The following is a 19,029-nucleotide window of genomic DNA, read 5'->3' on the forward strand; positions in this document are numbered from 1 at the left end:
ACAAAAATTCTTTTGAAGGCAAGGTATTATTTGAATGACAGTGTCCAAATCCTGGCAGTGCTGTGTCCATACATTTTGAGATACCATTGTAGCTTCCTCATATGCAGTTTGGCATTGGGAAGCACCAGAATACAAGATGCCATGAACCCTAATGCTTGAAGGACTGTCCTTGCAGTCAGCACGGACTGATGAGATAGTTGATGGAAGTAAAGTGATAGACTCTTTTGTTTGTCCGGGGTTAAAAGGCCATCTGGGCTGCTGTATTCAGTCTCACACCCAGAAAGCACATGTCTTGAGAGGGTACTAGACTGGACTTTATTTCGTTCACAGAATACCCTAGGCATCTTAGCACTGCTATGACAAATTCCAGATGCTGTAGAAGGTCTTCCTTTTCTTGAGCCAGAATCAGGCAGTCGTCCAAGTAAGGATAGATTTGAATTCCTTGAAGCCTGAAGTAAGCTATCACTGGAGCCAGAACCTTTGTGAATACTCTGGGCAGTAGATAAGCCAAAGGGCAATGCAGAGAACTGATAATGAGAATTTCCAGCTCGAAACCGCAGATACTTCCTGCAACTTAGCCTTATAGGCACATGAAGGTAAGCTTCCTTGAGATCTAAAGTTACCATCCAGTGATCTTTGCCCAGCAGAGGTAAAAGCTGTTGTAACGTCAACATCTTGAACTTGGGAATGTCCAGAAAAGTGTTGAGGAGAGATAAATCCAAAATTGGTCTCCACGTGTTCCCCTTCTTTGGTACTAGGAACAGGCGAGAATAAAATCCTAGGCCCCTTTCTGATACAGGGACTGGCTGAATGGCCCCCATCTGGAGTAACTGAGAAACTTGCTTGTGAGCCTCTTTTCTTTGTGGAGGAGGAACGTCTGGCATGCCTTTGAAAGGGGGCATTGTATGGAAATAAAATCTGTAACCGTGGTGAATGATATCCAACACCCATTTGTCTTGAGTAAGTAAATCCCAATTATCTTTGAAAAGAGACAGTCTTCCTCCCAAAGGAGCTGCCAGGCGAGAATCTACTGGCAGCTGAAAAGACAGGTCATTGGGTCTGTTAGGACTGACCCCTGCCCTCACCAGAAGTCTGAGCAGGTGAACTCCCTGTTCTAGGCCTAAAAGAACCCTGAGCCCTGCCCCTACCACGTCTAGACCTACCCCTAGACTGGGAATCATAAGCAGGATATGTCCACCCCTTAGCAGGCCAATTTCTACTAAACTTCGGTGGCTGCACCTGCAAAAATCTTTAACAGTTTGCATAGACTTAGCTTTGTCCTCCATTTTCTTTAAAACTGCTTCCACAGGCGATCCAAACAACACATCAGACTGTAAAGGAGCATCCAAAATCCTTGTCTTAACATGCTCAGCTAAATTCTGATCCTTCAACCAGGCATGCCTGCGAAGAACAGAACTAGTAGCAGCCACCCTCGAGGAGGCCTGTACAGCATCAAAACCACATTGCAAAGAATGCTTACCCACTTGTTCAGACACATGAACCAAATCCAGCAATTCTTTACACTCAATACCTTAAGCATCCACCTTAGATTTTAATTGTGAAAGGAGATAATTCTGATATTTTAGCATGTGAAACTGACAATTCAATGCTCTCATGGCTAGAGTGGAAGAAGTATACACTTTCTTTCCCCACCTATCCAAAGCCCTTGCCTCTTTATCAGTGGGAACAGGATTTTTAATCACAGAAGCTTTAACACCTTTAGGCCCTTGAGAAATAGTTTCTGGGTCCGCCCTAGGACTCTTAAACAAATACTTATGAGCTTGGCACCCTATAATACCTATCAGGCTTAACAGGAGCAGGAGGCAAAGAGTCTGGGTTTAGGGAAGCCTCTGCAAAACATCTTCCACCACATTCAACACAGGAGGAATAGCTAAGGGCCTATGCTGGGGTAAAACAAGAATTCCCTAAGCCTTTTCCTGGAATCAGAGTAATCCTGGCCTTCCCATTTAAAGTGCTCCCTCATGGAATGCAGAGTCTCTGAAAATGAGAAATCCTCAGGAGGAGAAGCTGTAGGAGTGGAATCATCCACATCAGAATCAGAATAAGTAGGATACTCCTGCAAGTCTTCCAGAAGACTCTGAAGCCTCTGAACACTGTTCAAAACTATCAAACTCCGGTTCCACCCTAGGCCTCGTATCAGGCGGGGCATAGAACCTCTAATCATAGTAATCAAATCTTCTGCCATTTTAAGCATATGTTTCTTAGGTACAGAACCCGAAATGCTAGGAGAAGCCCCCACTGAAGCTGAACTAGGCCCACCTCTCAAAGAAGTTTTGGCAACAGAAGGAGAGGCTCTAACTACCTTGGGAAGAGAGGGAAGAACAGTTACCTGAGAAGCCCCCTCAGCCTGGCCTACCTCCTGAGAAGGCACATCCTGTAACAGTAAAGTTTCTGCCTGAGACTCCATGGAAACTTCTGGCAAAACCTCTGGCTCCACTGAGCCTTCTAAAGAACCGACGTCCGGGACTGCCGGTTCATCAACCCTAGGCTTCGCTGTTTTGTCCTTGCGCTTCTTGGCGGGCGCCGGAGCATCCGGCGGCATTTTATAATTGCAACGCTTCCCAAACACTAACCTGGCACAGTCTAACCTCCTCTTAATAGTGCGTTTGTTAAACCTAGCACAAGAGCGGCAACCAACAACGTCGTGCTCAGGCCCTAAACAAGGTATACACAAGGTATGGTAATCCCTATGAGGTATCTGTTTCCCACAAGAAATACAGTTATTCACTTTTTCTGACATCCGGTTAAATACTGAGGCAAGAAAAACCAAAATGTTGCCAACTCTGTTTCGGTCTGAAACTCCGGTTTGAAATATTTCAGAACGCCAACCTGCACTCGCAAAATTGCTTCTGCATCGGACCATGCGATATGACGTCGGTCATGCGCATTAGTACCCTGACGTACTGGCGTCAGTCTAATGCGCCCTGACCCTCTGGTATTCGGGCCGACTGGATGCGGACTATACCCAATAGTAAGGACTGCAGCAATGGGGAACGAAGAACATCTGTCCAAGAGGCACAGAAGGATTGACCTAGTGAAGACAGCCCTAGACTTTAGAATTCATCAATCTAGTGTTTAGTGAAGATGTGTACAGAGGATCAAGTAACAGCTTATAGTATGGTCCTCACATCCACACCTTTGTAGAAGGCCGTAAATGATGCTACTGCCCTGACGGACTGAGCTTGAGGGCATGAGGGCAATTACCATTCCATGTTGACAATAACAAGAGGAGATGACCTTAGAGATCTAGCTTGCAATAGTTTGTCTAGACACTGGTTGGCCTAATTTTGAGTGCATAAAAGAGACAAACAGTTTGGTCACATTTTCTAATGGATTTGGTTTTGTCCAGACAGAGACTCTTAACTGTCTAGGTAGAATAGCAGTCTTTCCCCAAGTTCTTTGGGTTGGGAAAGAAGGCAGTGAGTTTTACAGCCTGGTTAAGTAACAGTTCATTCACTACATTAGACATGAATGAAGGGTTAGCTTTCAAGGTCACCCTGTCCTTGTGAAAAATAAAGGGTAGGATGGCCATAAGAGCCTGAAGCTCTGAGACTCTTTTTGCTGAAGTAAGAGCCAGAAGCAGAATAGTTTTCCAAATGCAGAATTTGAGGTTTTCTGTGACAGGTGGTTAAAAAGGAGGCAAACTAAGTTTTTCTAGCTCAAAGTTGAATCCAAAAGGGGAATTACAGGTTTCCATGGTGGTCTAAGGTGCAGCACCTTTATGGAACAACTTGACCTCATGTCTGGACATAAGAGAAGGACCGAGGAGTACACATGCAGAGACCAACGACAGGTGAGAAACAATGGAAGAGAAGGCCAAAATTGTGTGCATAACCTCACATAGATACTTTATTATGGAAGGTATCTGTGATTTGTTGGGGTCCTGTCCATTCCTATGACACCAAAAGGAAAATTTCTTCTATTTAGCTACGTAGGATTTTAGAGTGACAGGTTTCCTGGCTTTTTGAAGAGCCTTACTTTCTCTGAAAGATGGTGTCTGCAAGGAATTAAAACCCTATCATCCAGAGAGTTAGGTTTAGGGATGACAAGCTGAGGTGTAATAGTGAGCCTTTCTATTGTATCTTGCGATCTGCTTGCAGTGGCAGATTGTGACAGCTGACCCTGGTGAGGTGAAAGAGAAGAGGAAACCAATGGTATCTTGACAAGAAGGGGATCACAAGCAAAAGTTTTGGGTTTTCTTTTTGAGCTTTTAAAAGAACTCTTGGGACGAGAGGCAGAGGTGGAAAGCAGGAGAAGAATCTTCCTGTCCTCCAAGCTGATGGGCACAGGGCCCTGTTGCAAAAGAGGGGGAGCTGTTTTTTGATATCTGAAGCAAAGAGGCCTAAAGTGTCCTCCAGTGGTGGAGAATGTCCGGGAAGACCTGTCTGTTGAGGGACCACTGATGAAGATCCTAAGATTCACTATGAAACTGCAACAATGATTTCTGTCAGGACATCATTTGATTTTTGAATGTTCAACCTCTTCCCCTCTAGGAAATACGACAGTATCTTAAGCATATTCCTAAGTTTTACTGTCTCATGAAGAAGAGGAAAGGCACAGGTACCTCTTTCATTCACAACTCCTGCTAGCAGTTGCTGGTTATGTGATATATGTGTTTTCCAGAAGGGATTTATCGAGTAAGTTACCATTCTTCTGCTGTGTTTAATAGACCGGCATTCTCTTTGTTTCTTGTACTTTCAAAGTTACAAAACACTTAAATTTGCTACTTAGTTTGTAATTTACTTAACTGTGGTGTTTATTTTTCACTGTTCTACACATATATGTGCTACTTCAAAATGTTGAAAACTCATAACATCTAATTTCAATACAGCGAGACCATTAGATTGAAAATTGAAAACATCTAAAACTAATAACATCTAATCTCAAAAAATCGCAAACTACACATCAAAGATAAATATCCCACCCACTTTTTACTACGTTTCTGCAGGGGGGCAAGCCCCCCTGCACACCCACACCTTCCATAATTTAAATATACCAACTCCAAGACCACACTACAGTGGGAAAAAGTTAATTTCCTAACCCTACTGTACCGCAATCACCATAAAAAGTGTACACAATGTCTAAATCACTTACCTGTATGGCCTAAAAACATGTACAGAGTGGCATAATAAACACTATATACAGACTAACAGAATAAACTATAACATTTACATGTTTGATGATACATTTTCAATGTTGTGAGATTCGATGTTATGAGTTTTAGATGTTTTCAATTTAGAATCTTACAGTCTCTCTGTTCTGAAATTAAATGTTTTCAAACTTTTGAAGTGAAACCGTGCACAGATATACATAACTATACTTTTGGAGTACTGGAAAATGCCATTGATACTGCAGCATCTCTGCAATTCCTCTTTTTACATATTTTTTCCTTTGCCAGATGACCATCAATCCCTTCCTCTTCCTACCACACTACAAAAACAACATAGCTGTTCTTTCATTCCTGTATATGCATCAATGTGGGAGAGCAGGGAGAGACTATCCAGACACCCACATGACTTGTATGAATGTGTCAACCTCCATATCCCAGCAGCAGCTGAAAAGGACAGCTGCAATACTTGTCCTAAGCGTATGTATTTCCAGAAATTCTCATCCTGATTACAGTGCACTTTTGCTTAGTGTGCATGTCCTGACACAGCCCAGGAGCTGTTTTTGATTCAGACACTGACATACAACCCCCACCTGGATGTCAGGGCAGCTCAGCTACCAGGAGCTTCACTGCCTCAAGATGGTACAAATGCTGTTGGCTGCTCACTCCCACCCACCCTAGTCTGTTTCTCTTGTAGTCAGGTAACTAAACAATCCCAGGCCTCCAAGTCACTGAGCTAATGCATCTACAGAATTTTATTATTTGCATCTGCACAGCACAACTAGCTGTAACGACGCACAAATGCTGCTACACTGTGCAAATGGATGCTGAATTTCTGTACTTATGATGCAGATTTGTCATTTGTAAAAATGAAGTGTATTTGTTTAACATAATATGCCTGCACAGTTTTTGAATTTATTATCAGATCTTGTCTTCCAGTTTGCATGAGAGTGAATGGGATTGATGTAGAAGGCATGAAAGGGACAATTGTGTAAAACTGCCTTACACTGATCACTGGTGTGCACTACTGCTGGTGGAGTGACAGTGCCAATTTTTATCCACGATCCCAGTAATAATGCCTAATGCAGAGTAAGTAAAATGGTGCCATACTGGTATCTTCCAAGTCAAAATTGGATGGCATAGTGGAATCGTAATGAACCCTCTAACTGCCCAACACATGAATCTAGGAACTGCTGGGCTCTGGGGTCAGCTGTACAATACAGAGCTTGGTGTACATTACAGTGCTACATGACACCAGCAGGGCAGCAACACTCTCCAAAAGACTGTGCAGTCCACACTGTAGTTGTTATTTATATAAAAGAGGGACAAGGGAACTTCAGAAAAGTACAGTTGTGTACACTTACCATAAATGTAGATATTAGAGTGTATTCACTGTTGCAGTCATTACATTTGGGTAATCTGCTGGCAGGTTGCCCTCAGTCGGCCTGAATATCAAAGTCTTGGGGCCTGCGTCAGTTGCTGTCTCCTCTTATCAGGTTGTCAGGGGTATAAAACATGCAGCAGATGCCATTTTCTTTAGTTTTTCTTGCCCCAGATGTCAGGTGCCCCCCAAATGGGCAGCAAATATATATATAAATATTTCACTGTCCAGCATCCATTCGTGTGGGTCTGACAGGTTCCTGCTCAGACTACCAGGATGTTTTGTCTCCATGGCAGAAACTGAGCTTGAAGGTCCAATTTGCAAGCTAGAGCTGTGTTCCATAGATTCACGGCTAGTCTGCAAAGGGGATAGGAATGTGATCCCCCTTGCTTGTTTATGTACCACATAACTGTGGTGTTGTCTGTCCGTATCAGTAGTTGTCCTGGTTGTAGAAGATTCCTGAAGGCCAATAGAGCATTTTGAACGGCTAACATTTCTTTTAAATTGATATGCAGGTGCTTTTGATCCTTTGTCCAAAGGCCTTGCAGACATTTGCCCTGCAAATGGGCTTCCCATGCGTAATCTGAGGCGTCTGTGGTTAGTATCTGACTGGCTGGAGGCAGACTGAAGGCTTTCCCTTTGTTTTGAGTACATGCCTTGGACCACCAAAGGAATTCCTTTTGAAGACAAGGCATGACGGTGATCTGTATGTCTAAACTGTGGCAATGCTGAGACCATACACTTTTTAGGTACCACTGTATTTTCCTCATATGTAGTCTTACATATGGTGCGAGAAGGATGCAGGAGGCCATGTAACCCAAAGCCTGCAGGAATTTCCTTGCAGTTAATGATGCCAAGGTTTTGAAAGTTGAAGCCAGCTGTAATTGTTTTTTGGATGTCAGAAATGCCATCTGGGTTGTAGTGTTTAGAGGAGCACCCAGAAAAGTTATCTGTTGTGAGGGTGTCAAATTTGACATTTTTATGTTTACAGTGAATCCCAGGAACTTGAGAAGCTTCTGAACAAATTCTAGATGCTGGAGTAAGACATCCTTGCTGTCTGCTTGAATAAGACAGTCGTCCAGATAAGGGTAAATTTAAATTCCCTTGAGTCTGCAATAAGCTACTACTGGAGCCAGGCATTTGGTGAAGAACCTGGGCGCAGCAGACAATCCAAAGGGCAGCGCAGAGAATTGATAGTGCCTCGATCCGGCCTTGAACCTGAGGTATTTTCTGCACTCCTGCCTGATGGGAATGTGTAAATAAGCCTCCTTTAAATCCAAAGTTACCATCCATGCATTTTTGGTCAGCAATGGAAGTAGCTGCTGTAGAGTAAGCATCTTGAATTTTGGTATCTCGAGAAAAGTGTTCAAGACTGACAGATCCAGAATGGGTCTCCAAGAATTTTGCTTTCTGGGGACTAGAAAGAGCCTTGAGTAAAAACCTTGTCCCATTTCTGAAAGTGGAACCAGTTCTATGGCTTTCATAGCCAAGAGGGCTTCCACCTGGTTTAAGGCCTCTAACCATTGATGTTTTGGTAGATCCGGCCATCTGCTTGGTCTTGGAAGGGTATGAAAATGGAATTTGTAACCTCTTGAAACCACATCCAGAACCCACTTGTCTTGGGTTATACGAGTCCAATTTAGGTGAAAAAGAGAAAGTTTTCCTCCGAGAGGGGCTTCCAGGCAAGAAGTTCCTGCAGCCCAGCAGAGGGAGTCATTGAGCCTGTTTTCTATGAGCTTGAGACCTGTCCTCTCCACCCCTAGGGGTGGAAGCAGTCCACTGTCTTGGTCTGTAAGAGGCTTGCGTTTGGGGCCTTCCTCGGGAACGTCTGTATCTACCCCTCTGAGGCCTGTCTGAATTGGGAAAGGACCAATTTTTAGTAGGCCAATTCCTACTAAATCTGGGTGGCTGTACTTGTAAGAAATCCTTATCCGTTTGCATGGATTTTGCCTTGTCCTCCATCTTCTTTAGCACCTCTTCAGCCTTAGATCCAAACAAAACATTATGCTGAACAGGAGCATCCAATAACTTAGCTTTTACTTGATCTGGCAAGTTTTGTTCCTTTAACCAAGCGTGCCTTCTAATGACTGTGCCAGAGGAGGCAGCCCTACATGAAGCCTCCAAGGCATCAAAACCACAGTGTAAACCATGCTTCCCTACTTGTTCAGTGGCATGCATTAAGTCATGTCATTCCTTATTATCTGCACAAGCGGAAATGGAAGTTAGCTTTTGTTTCAAAACAGACAGATGAAATTGCTGGTATTTCAGCATATGAAATTGACAGTTTAAAGCCCTAATAGATAAAGTTGCAGAAGTGTACACTTTTTTGCCCCATCTTTCTAAAGATCTGGAATCCTTCTCAGTGGGAATGGGGTTTTTAGCAGTAGCGGCCTTAACCCCCTTAGGGCCCCGAGAAATGGTTTCAGGATCAGCAGTAGGATTCTTGTATAAAAACTGATGGGAATCAGGAACCCTATAATATCTGTCAGGCTTAACAGGAGCTGTAGGAAAAGAGTCAGGAGTTAAGTTAGCCTCCGAAAAAGCATCATCCACAATATCCAAAATAGGAGGGATTGCCAGGGGTCTATGTTGGGGAAGAAGAAGAAAATCCCTAAGTCTTTTCTTAGATTCCGAGTACTCCTGTCCTTCCCAGTGAAAATGTTCCCTCATTTCATGTAAAGTTTCCCCAAAAGAAAAATCCTCAGGGGGAGAAGCTGAAGGAATGGATTCCTCAACATCAGAATCCTCAAAAGGAGGGAAAGAGTAATCCTGGTCAGAAGAAGAAACTGAAGAAACAGAAGCCTGATCAGAGGAGTCATAATACAATTCCTGCCTTGGCCTTTTATCTGGAGGGGGATGTGAACCCCTAATCATAGTAAGTAAGTCCTCCGCCATCTTAAGCAACTGTTTCTGAGACTTGGGTCCCGGATCAGAAGAGGCCTGGGCTGTAGTCTTTGATTTCGAAGGAGTCTTTGCCTTTGCCTTTATCAGAAGCTGAGTAGGCCTGAAAACCCCCTCGGAAGCCGGTACCTGCACAGTGGCTCCGGACCCATCCGAAGGAGCATTGTCTGAAAGTCCTGCAACTGAAATATTCAAAGGCCTAGTTGGCTCCTCGTGGGAGTCCGTTTCGGCCATCGGTTCCGAAATGGCCGACGACAGGGGCTGCAAAAGCGCCTCACTGACGACGGCTGAACCTGAAGCTGGCTCTGCTTGTACAATATCGTCTGTTTTGGACCTCGGAGGCCTGTCTTTATCCTTGCGTCGTTTGTGAACTCCGGTAGTCGGAAGCGTGTCCGACGACATTTTGTAATTAAAATGCCTACTGAAGTAATGAAATGCAAAATCGTACCTTCGTTTAATCGTACGTTGATTAAATCTAGCACAAAACCGACAACTAGCTACGTTGTGGTCAGGGCCTAAGCAAGGAATACAATAAGAATGAAAATCCTTATGAGGTATTTGCTTCCCACATGAAATACAATCATTAACTTTTTCTGACATCAGACTGGAGCAAGAAAAAAGTTTCCCCAACGGGGTACTTAGCTTTGAGTAGGAGAAGAAAGTCTTCGGACTGAAATACGTTTAGAAAAAATTGTCAGGAGTCAGCCGACCGGCACTTGCGAACTGCTATCACCGCACGGGAAGAAAGACTGGGGAACATGGCATCGGCTGCCAGCTTTGTTCTCCTGGCGCTCTGACATCAGGGAGCATGGGTGAGCAGCCGACGCCGGACCCAGACTTTGGGATTCTGGCCGACCGAGGACTGCCTGCCGGCAGGGGAGAACCCTACAGTCATGACTGCAACAGTGAAACACGATGAACATCCTTGTAATAGCTGTCTGGCTTGCTAGGAGCTGGAGGTTGGGAATCTGGAGCCATGCTTGATTCCGAAAACACATCATCAACAATGTCTAATACAGGAGGTATGGCCAAAGGCCTATGCTGATGAAGAAGAAGGAAATCCCTAAGCCTATTTTTTGATTCTGAGAAATCTTGACTCTCCCAATGAAAATGTTCCTTCAAAGTAAGCAAGGTTTCTCCAAAAGAATAATCTTCAGGAGGAGATGCAGATGGGATGGATTCCTCTGCAACTGAATCCTCATAAGGAGGTATAGAAAATTCCTGATCAGAAGAGGAATCAGAAGAAATAGAAACGTGATCTGAAGATTCATAATCAGTGTCTTGCCTTGGCCTCTTATTGGGGGGGGGGGGGTTGGGAACCCCTGATCAAGGTAATTAAGTCTTCAGCCATTTTGATCTGTTTCTTGGGCATAGAGGCCTGAGCACGTGGCTCATGCATCGGTTTTTTAGCCTTAGAAGTTGCTTTTGTCTTTATCTTTGAAGCTGGCGTCGGTTTTATATAGAAATGCTGAGACCTGAAAACACCCTCAGAAGCTGATGCCTGCTCAGTGGCTCCGGACCCATCCGAGGGAGAGACATCCACGGGTACAATACTCTGAGAATCTCGTGGCATGCCGGACTCCACATGGGTCTCGGTAGAGGCCTGCAACTCGAAAGTAGCGGGTATCAGGGGCTGCAAAAGTGCCTCACTGAGTACCGGTGAACGGCTTAGGAGAAGCTTCGTTGTCTGTTTTGGTCCTCGTCGGTCTGTCTCTGTCCTTTCTTTGCATTTTTTGTGAAGTCCGGTAGTCTGATTGCTATGCGATGACATTTCAGGGTAGTTAAATCTGTTTCCAAAATATTTTGAAGCAAAGATATACTGACGCTTAATAGTGCATTGGTTAAATCTAGCACAAAACCGACAGCAAGGCACGTTATGATCTGGGCCTAGGCAAGGAATACAGTACTAATGGAAATCCTTATGAAGTATTTGCTTTCCACAAGTAATGCAATTATTAACTTTCACGGACATCAGTAAGGAGCAAGAAAAAGTTTCCTCAACGAGGTACTTAGCTTTAATTGAAGACTTCGGTTCTGAAACTCGAATGCAAAAATTTCAGGAGTCAGCCGACCGGCACTTGCGAACTGTTTCTGCTTCGGGCACCGCGCGGCAAGAAAGACTGAAGAAAATGGCATCGACCACATGTTTTATACCCCTGATGACCTAATGTCATGGAAGAGGAGACAGCAACTGACGCAGGACCCAAGACTTGGATATTCAGGCCGACTGAGGGCAACATGCCAGCAGATTACCCAAATGTAATGACTGCAACAGTGAAGCACGAAGAACATCTTCCAGAGCATTTGACTTTTTTCACCTGCAGTAAGGGATTCTGTGAACCTTTACATACCTACAGGCTACATCAGATGTATAGTGTTGCACCCTTCTCATCTGCAAGCAATTATGCAAATCAGACCGTAAACAGCTGCATAAACAGAATATCTACAAAATGTGTACATAAAACATACCACAGCAAGTTAAGAACAGTACTAACAGTGCTAAATAATGGAGAAGTGTGCATGCATGTATATAACCCCTGACAGTGTCGTATTATAAGGAAAAATAGGGACAGAGGTGGACTATGAGTCATGCTGAATTACTACCAGTGAGTTAAATGGATGGTAATGAACAGTGACTCATATTATATTATTATAAGGAAATAAAAGGGATGGTCCTGGACAGTGAGTCATACTATGTTATTATAAAAAAGAAAGTGGGCCAGTTATAGTATAAGAAAAGGGGACATTATAAAGCACCACTACATATACCTTACAAAAGAAAGGAAGGAAGAAAAAGTACAGTTGTGTACACTTTCCATAAATGTAGATTTTCGAGTGTATTCACTGTTGCAGTCATTACATTTGGGTTATCTGCTTGCAGTAGCCTTCAGTCACCTGATTAACAAAGTCTTGGGTCCTGCGTCGGATGCTGTCTCTTCTTCCATGAAGTCAGGTCGTCAGGGGTATAAAACATGCAGCCAACGCCATTACATCAGTTTTTCTTGCCCCATATGTCAGGTGCCCCCAATGGGAAGCAATTAAATCTATAATTACAAGGATATACCTCCAACAAAAAAGCAAATACACCAAAAAGCATGTTGAGCATAGTAAGGGAGAGTAGAGGTATAGCCAAAAGAAGAAAGGGGGCTGGAAGGAAGGAAACCAGGACTGCAACAGTGAATACACTCGAACATCCACATTTATGGTAAGTGTACACAACTGTACTATGTTCTTCGTGTTTCACTGTTGCAGTCATTACATTTGAGTAGATTCCCAAAGCTAAGGTTGGGAGGAGGAATTTAAATAGAATTAGGACCAGCTATAAGACCCTGCAAGACTGCAGTGGCAAAGCCAGCTCTGGATTTAGATAAATTTGTCAAATGATAATGCTTGGTGAAAGTATGTACAGAACTCCAGGTAGCAGCTTCTAGGATGTCCTTGGTAGGAACGCCCCTGAGAAAGGCTGTGGAGTTAGATGCAGCCTTGGTTGAATGGGGTCTGTTGTCCTGTGGGATAGGTTTTCCATGGTGCTTATAGCAGAAATGAGTGCAGTGGCCTATCCATTTTGAAATGGTTTGCTTTGAAATAGCTTTCCCCTCTGTCCCTGCAGCAAATGCCAGCAGCAGTTGTTCAGATTACCTTTGAGGTTTAGTCCTGTCCACGTAAAATCTAAGTTGTCTGTGCACATCAAAGGAGTGCAGTATCCATTCCCCTTTGTTCTGTGGGGTAGGAAAGAAGGTAGGTAAATGAATGGACTGATTAAGAGCCACACTAGATACCACCTTGGGCATGAAGGAGGGATTAGTTCTGAGGGACACCCTGTCCGCATGAAAGATGATGAAAGGCTCCAATGCCATAAGGGCCTGTAATTCAAATACCCTTCTTGCAGAAGTGATTCCTAAATGGAAAGCTGTTTTCCAGGAAAGGAATTTTAAATCTGCAATAGCAGCTGGCTTGAAAGGAGGAAGAGTGAGATTCTCCAAGACAAAGTTAAGATCCCAGGCTGGAGTTGGAGCTCTCCTGGGTGGTCTTACATTTTTGGCCCCTCTGAAGAACTGCTTGAGCAGTGGGTGAGAGAAGAGGGGAGGCTTTGTGCTATAATGAGCTGAAATGGCTGAGGCATGACTTTTGATGGAGGAAAAAGAACAAGCTCTTATGAAGGATCTCAGTCAAGTATTGTAAAATATGAGGTAAATTGGGCACTGCTGCGCTCATCTCTTGAGATAGATTCCAGGCACAAAATCTTTTCCATTTTGCAGCATAAGATTTTCTAGTACTAGGCCTCCTTGCCTCTAAAATGACATCCATCACTGATTTACTGAGGGATGGTAAAGGAGAGATTAGGTAATTAGCCAGGCTGCTCGGTTCAGGGTTTGCAGCTGAGGGTGCAGAATCAGGTTCTCCTGCTGAGACAACAGGGAAGGAGTTTGAGGCAGGTGCCAAGGGGCCAAGCATGATACACTGTGCAAGAGGGGGGTACCAGTGTTGGCGTGGCCAGTCTGGTGCAATTAAAATCGTCCTTGGCTTGTCCTGTTTGATCTTTAGTAGTACCTTGGAGAGCTGTTTGATCTTTAGTAGTACCTTGGAGAGCAGAGGCAGAGGAGGAAAGGCATGAACTGATAGGTTTTTCCAGCTGAAGGATAGAGCACCCACTTTCCAAGCTAGCTTGTGGTGAATCGTTGTGCAAAATTTGACCAATTGATGGTTCTGGGGGGAGGCAAACAGGGCTATATCTGGGCTCCCCTACTTGCTTGTCAACATGTTGAAAATCATTTGTTCCAGTTTCCACTCGTGTGGGTCCATGAGGTTTCTGCTTAGTCCATCTGCCAGTGTATTTAGTTTTCCTGGCAGGAATTGAGCTTGTAGGTTCACTTGGTAGCTCAAGGCTGTGTTCCACAATGCCATGGCTAGTCTGCAGAGGGAGTAAGAATGTGTACCCCCCTGCTTGTTTATGTACCACATGACAGTGGTGTTGTCCATCTTTCCCATTAGTTGTCCTGGAAGTATCTGGTCCTTGAAGGCTGTCGGAGCATTCTATACAGCTAACATTTCCTTTTGATTTATGTGCAAGTGCACTTGACTTGGGTTCCATTTGCTCTGAATGCCCTTACCTGCCAGGTGAGACCCCATGCATAGTCTGATGCGTCTGTTAAGGTTTGGGCTGCAGGGGTAGTGTGAATGGTAGTCCCCTGTTCTGGTGGCCGGCCTTTGCCCACCAAAGAAACTCTAGGCATAGGCAATGTATGACAGGAATCCTTGCTTCTAGATCCTGTGAATGTTGACACCATAGGCTTTTGAGATACCACTGTAGTTTCCTCATATGCAGCCTTGCATATGGAATTAGAAGAATGCAGGAGGCCATAAATCCCAAGGCTTGCAGTATTTGCCTTGCAGATAGCTGGGTTTTTGTGGGCCACTTGTTGGTTGTCAAATGAATCCATTTCTCTGGTGTGAGGAAAGCCATCTGGGAAGTTGTATTCAAGCTTGCTCCCAGAAATATAATTTGTTGACAGGTACCAGGTGTGTTTTCTTTTCGTTTACGGTGTACCCCAGACAAGTCAGCACCCTTTGAACAAAGGCCAGATGATTCAAAAGTATGTCCCGGCTTTCTGCCTATATTAAGACAATTGTCCAGGTATGGGTATATTTGAATATTTCTTTGCCTGCAAAATGCAATGACTGGAGCTAGGCACTTGGTGAATACCCTGGGCGCAGTAGATAAGCCAAAGGGAAGTGCAGAGAACTGACAGTGCATGTAGCCTGCTTTGAAGCATAGATATCTTCTGCAAGACTCCCTGATAGGGATGTGCAGGTATTCTACTTTTAAGTCTAGTGTTGCCAAACATGCATCTTTGCCTAGCATAAGACGCAGCTGGTGAAGAGTCAGCATTTTGAATTTTGGAATCACCAGAAAGGTGTTTAGAGTAGAAAGGTCCAGGATAGGATGCCATGTATTGCCTTTTCTGGGTACCAGGAAAAGTCTCGAATAGAAACCTTGTCCCTTTTCCTCTTCTGGTACCAACTGAATAGCCCCCATGCTTAAGATAGATAGAGAGAACTTAATTTTGGGCCTCTGCCCACTGATTTGGGGGTAGTTCTGACCACCTGCTTGGTGTTGTTAATGTGTGGAAGTGAAATCTGTATCCTTGGGACACTATATTTAAAACCCATTTGTCCTGAGTTATGAGTTCCCAGTTTTTGGCCTGCAGACCAATCTTTCAGCGTAAAGGAGCATTCAGTTGGGAAGTGCTTGGAAGTTTTAAAAGCAAGTCATTGAGACAGTTTTCCATAGGGGGAGTCTTACTACTCCCTGATTTGGGTGCTGTGTCTGGGTTTGGCTTGAGAATACCTGGAAAGGACCAATTCTTAGAGGGCCAATGCCTACTAAATCTAGGAGGCTGAACTTGCAAGAAATCTTTAACAGTTTACATAGATATATAGCTTTATCGTCCATCTTTTTAAGAACTTCCTCAGCTTTTTTGCCAAACAAGCGGTCCTGACTTAAGGGAGCATCCAACAGTTTAGCTTTAATATGATCAGGCAAAGATTTCTCCTTAAGCCAAGCATGCCTTCTGAGCACAGATCCAGTAACAGCAGCCCTGCAAGAGGCCTCTAATGAATCAAATCCACATTGCAAATTATATTTACCAACCTGTTCAGCAGAATGATTTAAATCCTATAATTCTTTATTTTCAGCACAGTCAGGAATCATCATTTCCTGTTTAAGCAACCCAATAACATGTTGTTGATACTTATACGAAACTGGCAGTTTAAAGCCCTAATGGCCAAGGTTGCATAAGTGTAAACCTTCTTACCCCATCTATCCAGCGCCCTGCAGTCTCTATCTGAAAGGGTAGGATTTTTAGCAGTAGAAGCCTTAATGCCCTTGGGTCCCTGTGAAATAGTCTCTGGATCCGCAATAGGATTTTTAAAAAGAAACTTGTATGAATCAGGAACCCTGTAATATCGGTCAGGTTTTCTGGGAGCAGGAGGCAAAGAATCAGGGGCCAAACTAGATTCCGAAAAGACATCATCAACAATGTCTAGTACAGGAGGTACAGCTAAAGGCCTATGCTGAGGCAGGAGTAAGAAATCCCTAAGCCTCTGTTTTGAATCAGAAAAATCCTGGCTTTCCCAGTGGAAATGCTCCCCTAGGAGTATATGTAAGGTTTCACCAAAAGAAAAATCCTCTAGAGGGGAAGCAGAGGGAATAGAGTCCTCTGCATCAGAATCCTCATAAGTAGATAAGGGCAAATCCAGATCATCAGAAGAATCAGAAAAATCAGAATCCTGAGCAGAAGATTCATAAACAACTTCAGTCCTAGGTCTCTTAGAAGGGGGAGTTTGGCTTCCCCTGATTAAAGTTATAAGATCTTCAGCCATTCTTATCATTTGTTTTTTAGGCATAGAGGGCTGGGCGTCAGTGACTTAGGCATGGTTCGAGATTTAGGCCTAAATGAAGAAGGAGGCGTCGGTTTAATATGCATGTCCATAGGCCTGAATACACCCTCAGAAGCCAGTGCCCGCACAGCGGCTCTGGACCCATCCAAGGTAGAGACATCCGTAGGTTCCACCGTTGAAGCATCTCGCGGCACACCGGACTCCGAATGGGTCTCAGTAGAGGCCTGAAAATCAGAAGTAGCGGGTATCAGGGGCTGCAAAAGCGCCTCACTGAGTACCGGCGAACTGGCGACTGGCTTAGGAGAAGTGTCATCAGCAGCTTTGGACCTAGGCAGCCTGTCTCTGGCTTTATCTTTGCATTTTTTCAGAATCCCGGTAGTCAGATGGCTAACTGATGACATTTCTGGATAAATAAACCGAGAACCGAAATATTTAGAGGCAAAAATATACCGATGATGGATAGTGCGCTGATTAAATAAAGCACAAAACCGACAGCAAGGTACATCGTGGTCAGGGCCCAGGCAAGGAATACAGTACGAATGAAAATATTTGTGAGGTATTTGCTTTCCACAAGTAATGCAATTATTAACTTTTACTGACATCGGTAAGGGGCAAGAAAAAGTTTCCCCAACGGGGTACTTGGCTTTAGTTGAAGACTTTGGTTCTGAAACTAGAAAACGAAAATTTCAGGAGTCGGCTTGCAAACTGCTTCTGCTTCAGGCACCGCACGGCAAGAAAGACTGATGTAATGGCATCGGCTGCATGTTTTATGCCCCCAACGACCTGATGTCGTGGAAGAAGGGACAGCATCAGATGCAGGACCCAAGACTTTGTTAATCAGGCCGACTAAGGGCTACTGCAAGCAGATAACCCAAATGAAATGACTGCAACAGTGAAACACGAAGAACATCAGACAACATACTGTTATAAATAGAGCAGTATAGTTGAAGGGGTAACTCCAGAAAACCAATTCATTGTATTTTGCAGAGTATAAAGAAGGGACCCAATACACTGCAGTGTTAATGTATGTGTCACTGCAGGAAGAACACAGCATGTGTAGCATTACTCATGTACAAACTTACTATACTTTTTACTTAATACAGCTATATGGAACTTGCAGCAGAGGCTATGCTATGCCACCAAGGAGGGACAAGTTTAACTCATTCAAAGCAAAAGTGTCAAGTGTGACATGATGGAGGTCTACGGTAGATCATGATCCAGTAATGCATGGGCTGTACAATGACATGAATAAGATCTTCATGAATCCCACTCACTGTCTGTACAGTGCTTGTAAACACATTTATACGTACACTGCTGCATCTTCTGAAAAGGGGACACTAAAATCATAATAAAGCTGCATGTTAAACAAAATAGGCATGGCTCTCAATTGTTCCAGATCTGGGGAAGATATCTAGGCAAAATATGCACTGTCCCAGCATCCCAACTTAGATGCTAACACAGTTCCCGTTCACTGCTACAATGTAAATAATGTCCAACCTGCCTACAAGCAGAAAATTGAAAACAGCTGTGTGTGGCAGTCGCATGCAAGTAGCACTTGTAGTTATTTATTTATTTTTTTTAAAGGAAGACTTTCGGAATCTCTGTCCCATAGATCTGACTGGCTGTCCCCCATTAGGTCTGTACCTTGCCTTCTTAAGGCAGGTGTATGCTTTTAGCTTTTCCTTCTACTAGTAAATAGAACAGCATTAAAACAGATTTGTGGAAATGGATTCATGCACCGGTGACTGTATCAAACAGCAAAAAGGAAAAATTGTCTGGAGTATTCTACTTTCCTTATTAAGTTTATAGACAAACTGGTAAGAGTTTGGCAGACTGGCATGAACAGTAGTCCCTGATACCTGAGAAAAGAGAAATCCAATCAGCAATCATTAAGATATTCCTGGTCAGAGTACAGTAGTCAGTTTGAAACATTCCTGCTCCTGCATTAATGCAGAACTCCATTCTGTAAAAGTTGATGTTTTTTTCACTGTTCACAGATTTGGCCTGTCTTGTAACTTTTATGAAGTGCCCTTAATAGTTGCAACGTGGTTTGTGAAGAATGCTCATGGACGCGTGCACTAAGTACTGCATAAATGGAGAAAACAGTGCTATTGCTAATTGTTGAATATCAGACAGAATCTCTAAAACATCTTATAATTCATTTAAAACATATTGCAAGCAGATAAGGGTCATGGTTTGAATGAAAAGGTTTCTTTGA

At 43.7% G+C, this 19,029-nt stretch overlaps 1 protein-coding gene across 1 annotated transcript in view; it reads right to left on the bottom strand.

Annotated features, from left to right (window-relative positions):
* LOC122796947 (unconventional myosin-X-like) overlaps window positions 1-19,029 on the bottom strand; it is a 970,199-nt gene that overhangs the window by 636,135 nt on the left and 315,035 nt on the right. The window lies entirely within an intron of this gene.

This window comes from Protopterus annectens, chromosome 3.part0 (genome assembly GCF_019279795.1).
Source record: "Protopterus annectens isolate FY-2018-M chromosome 3.part0, PAN1.0, whole genome shotgun sequence".
Taxonomy (NCBI): domain Eukaryota; kingdom Metazoa; phylum Chordata; order Ceratodontiformes; family Protopteridae; genus Protopterus; species Protopterus annectens.